Here is a 4,876-nt window from a genome sequence, read left to right on the forward strand (position 1 = left end):
GGCTAACTTGTTAAAAACGGTCTGGGTGGCTCTGGTTATTCTGTAACTTGCCCTGTAGACCAGGCTGGCCTCGAACTCAGAGATCTGCCTTCAGAGTGCTGGGATTAAAGGCATGCACCACCATGCCTGGCTTCTGGTGCTAACTTTTTAAGGAACTTACAAATTAATTTCCATAGAAGCCACATGTATTTATGTTTCCACTAGCAATGGAATGTGGGGGTTCTGGTTTCTCTGTATCTGTATCAATACTTGTTACTTTCTGATATTTTTTCTTTTTTCTTTTCTTTTTGAAACAAGGTCTTACAATGTAGCCCTGGCTAGCCTAGAACTCACAAAGACTTGCCTTCCTCTGCCTACCTAGAGCTGGAATTAAAGCCATGTATCACTGTCCACTGTCCACTGCTGCTGGCTGGTTTTTTTTAAAGGATGACCAATGAAGTAAATATGACACATCATCTCATTGTGGTTTCGTCTATACTTCCTCAGTGACTTACATGACTGAGTATCTTTCCATGTGATGGTTGGCCATTCGTATATATTTTCTGGAGAAATGTCTACTTAAATTTTTTTTTTTTGCCCATTTTAAATTTGAAGTGTTTGTCCTTTTGTTACTGCATTGTAGATTACAGCTTTTATTCATATACGTGTGTGTGTGTGTATGTGTGTGTGTGTGTGTATGTGGGTGTATGTGTGTGTGTATGTGTGTGTATGTGTGTGTGTGTGTGTGTGCACTCTGCACACAATCTTGTTCAGCAGTGATTGGCAAATATTTTCTTCCATTCCTTATGTTTATTTATTCTTTTTTATTCTCTTCACATTGTCCTTTGATGCCCTAAGATGTTCAGTTTTGACAAAGTCTACCTAATCTAATTTTTCTCTAATTGCCTGTGTTTTGAGTGATAGGGCTGAGAAATTATTCTTAGTTCAGTGATGAATATTACCCCTGTACTTTATTCTAAGAGTTTTGTCATCTGCCTTTGATTTGGTTTATCTGTGATTACTCTTTGCATATGGTGTAAAATAAGTGTCCATATTGGTTTATCTTTGGTTACTCTTTGCATATGGTGGGAAATAAGGGTCCATATCTGGTCTTTGGACTTCAGTTTGCTTCAGAGATGTGTTGAAAGAAATACTCTTTTCATGTCACATGGTCTTGCCACGCTTATGAGGATTTGTATTTCAATTTCTGGTTTTGGTCCCTTAGTCTGTATCTATGCTCACGCCTGTGCTGTGCCGTTTGGATTCCAATCGGTTCGTTAGAACCTTTGAAATTGAGACTTGACTCCTCCAGCCTCATTCTTTTTTAAATTGTTTAATTGTTTAATGCCCCTTCAAATTATATGTAAATTTCGGTCAGCCTATTTCAGCAGGAAAAAAAAAAAGACTACTGGTCTTTGGGTTGGAATTGTATTGACACACAGTTTGCCGTCTTGAAATCATGATTGTCTTCTAATGAAATCTTTTCATTAAGGTCTTCTGAACTTCGGGCCTGTTTCATGAGTCAGTATGTAAGTCCTGCACTTCCTTGGTTACATTTATCCCCAACTGAAAAAAGATTTGTTTTATTTAGTTAGTTTTTTTCAAGACTTCATTTCTCTGGGTAGCCTTGGCTGTCCTAAAACTCACTGTGAAGGCCTCTGCCTCCCACGTGCTGGGGTTAAAGGGTGTGTGTCACCACCACCTGGGTAGTTACGCTTATTTACTTGTTTGTTTATGTGTTTATTTGTTTATGTGTGTGTTGGTGCATGCATGCATGGAAGTTAAAGGACAATTTGCAAGAGTCAGTTCTCTCCATTCAGGTCACCCAGAAGATGAAAACTTCTTAATTTAAACAAGGGTCATCGGCTTGGTAGCAAGCCCCTTTATCTAATGAGCCACATTACCAGCTTTATTTGAAATTAATTTTTGATGCTATGATAAGGTGTGCTGGAGAGATAGATGGCTCTGGTTAAGAGAGAAGACTGGCTTTGCAAAAGACCTGAACCCAGTTCCTGGCACCCACATTGGATAGGGCTCAGCGTCACCTGTAACTCTAGCTCCCGGAGACTTAGTGCCTCTGGCTTCTGTGGGCACCTGCACTCACTTACACGCATGTCTACACACACGTGTATAACTAAAAATAAGTACTAAAAATGAAAACTTTTATTTTCCTTTTTTGATCACTGCTAGCATACAGACATACAACTTAGTTTTGAGTGCTGAGCTTGTATTCCGTGGGTTTATTTAATTCACTTATTATATCTAATAGTTTGTTTTGTAGTTTATTTAGCATACACACACACACACACACACACACACACACACACACACACACATATATATATATATATATATATATATATATATATATATATGCTCCTTTTCATTTAGAGTTCCTCTGTCTCTTTTACTTCCTGGTTACTCTGGCTAAAATTTCCTACACAATATTAAAGGGGGGGAGGAGGAGGGGGAGGAAGAGGGGGAGAGGGAAGGGACAGGGAGGGGGAGGATGTATCCATGATCTAAGAGGAAGAGCTTTCTGTCCTGCCGCAGGATGAGCTATGCCTTTACGAAAAAGCCTCAAATCATGCTGAGGGTTTTCCCTTTCACTCCATCTTGGTTGAACTTTTAAAAATTTTGAATGTATGTTGGATTTTTGTCAACACCCCTGGGGATGCTCACCTCGGACTGTGTGTTTGCTCTATCAGCATGGTGTGCTCCGCTGAGCTTTTCTGAATGAAATCGTAAAAGAACCAGCTAAAACACACACCATCGACTGTCTTTAAAAAGTGAGGGATGTCCCGGGAGGTGGCTTAATTAGTAAAGTGTAGTAAAGTGTTTGCAACACAAGCATGAGGCTCTGAGTTCGGATCCCAGCAACCCAGTAAAAGCCATGCCCAGTAACACATACCTGTAACTTTAGCTCTGCAGAGGTCAAGATAGGAGGATTTCTGGGGCTTTTTGGTCAGCTAGTCTAGCCACTCATGTGAAGAGGCACTGAGGCAGACACTCAGAATTGATCTCTGCTCTCTATTCACTCTCACGTACTGCCACACACACACACACCTATGTGTCCATATATGAACGCAGATACACATATATTACACATACAGAAATAAGAAGGCAAGGGAATGATCTTTTAAAAATAGAAGTCCAGTGTAACAGATTTCTTGTTAAAAATAACCACAGACAGTTCTACAGCCTTACCTCATTGGTAGCCATGCGACCGTAAACAAACTCACAGGTATTTGACCTCTCCTCCCTCGGGCTCTCCATATGCAAAATGGGAATGAAATCAGAGCTTACCTCTGAGAATATAGAAATCCACACACCCCGGGGACTCCGGTTTCCTCTATCAACAGAGAAGAATCTGTAACCAAATGGGAGTGGATTATGCCTCACAGCAAACAGACTATGCATTCTGCAGTGCACGCCGGCTGAGTGTCTTCTAATTCTGTCTGATGCTGACACCATCTGTGTGGAGAGAGCTCACGTCTAAGTTAGGAACCCAGCCTCCACTTCACCCTACTTATTGATTAGGGGACCAGAATCCTCCATGGGTTTCATTAATTCACTAGAGTAGCTCACTTTATGTGTGAACCTTTTAAACACATTACACGTATGTGCACCACGCCCATGCCTTGGATGCCCTGGGGTTTATAGATGGTTGTGAGCCACCATGTGGGTGATGGGATTTGAACCTAGGTCTTCTGCAAGACCAATATGTACTCTTAACCACTGAGTCATCTCTCCAGCCTCCTACTGATTACACAGGACATGACAAAGGGCTAGAGACCCCCAAATGAAGATCTGGGGACAAGGGGACATGCCCTCCTCTAGGAACGTCTACTTTAACCAGAAACTTCTAGTCTTCCTCAGTCTTTCAGGTAACCCCACTCCATCCTGAAGCCTCCTAACAGCTGTCAGCTGCCAGTCAACTCAATGGTTCATAAAAGGGACAGCTTTGAAGAGTACAAAGATTCTGGGGGTTGCGTCTCAGCAAACACATGCGACATAGTATCATTACCAAAATCCTAGACAACCAGGACAATCTCAGCAAGTCAGGGTCTGACCACTTGCCCTAGAAATCAACTATGAAAAGTGATTGCTAGAGGCAGGAACAGACTTGAAGCGTCCAAGGGCCTGTCTCTGGGAAAGAGTTCAGGTTTAACTGTAAGAAGACCTGGTTCAGCAGGGCAAGAGTCCTGCTCACGGTGAGTGCTGTTGGATTTTACCAGTTGGCTCCAGAGGAGTCATTCCTGGCTTTCACGGCTTGAGGAAACAGTTTGGTCCCCATGGCTCCTATTTAGGGGTAATCTCATTTCTTCTCATGGGGTGACCGCTCTCACCTAGGGGGATAATGTCATCATGGAGTGCTTTGTCTACAGGACTTGTTATTTTTGGAACCCAGAATAAGTTTGGTTTAGGACAATCAGTGGAGACTTCCAGTTGCTGCTATAGGAGACTCATTACTGTCAAAGTCCAAATCTCCAGTTACCTTGAGGCCTTCTGCCTTAAGGGCAGATGAGAAAGGTCAGAAGAATGTAGGTTAACCTGACCTCTCTCAGCCAGGCTCACTGCTCATCTCGGAGACTCTTATTTATGCTCCTGACTCAGCGGCTGCTGCTCTTGGGTATGACTTCTCTCCTAAGTGTCCTTAGAGGTGGTGGTTTCCTAAGTCTCTCAAACTCCATCATCTCCCTTCAGGATCACTTGAGCCTGGACCCAGATTCTGCCTCTTCCTCTGGTGTGTGGTGTGGTGTGTGTGTGTATGTGTGTGTGTGTGTGTGTTTTGTTTTTTTCTAGAGACCCAATATTTCCAAATTCTGTAGTTCCCTTTCAGGCAACCTAAAAAAAAAAAAAAGGGGAAGAGGAGCCAGTGCAACAGACAGGAACG

The sequence above is a fragment of the Mus caroli genome, unplaced genomic scaffold (assembly GCF_978045245.1).
Source record: "Mus caroli unplaced genomic scaffold, Mus_caroli_1 scaffold_19, whole genome shotgun sequence".
Taxonomy (NCBI): Eukaryota; Metazoa; Chordata; class Mammalia; order Rodentia; family Muridae; genus Mus; species Mus caroli.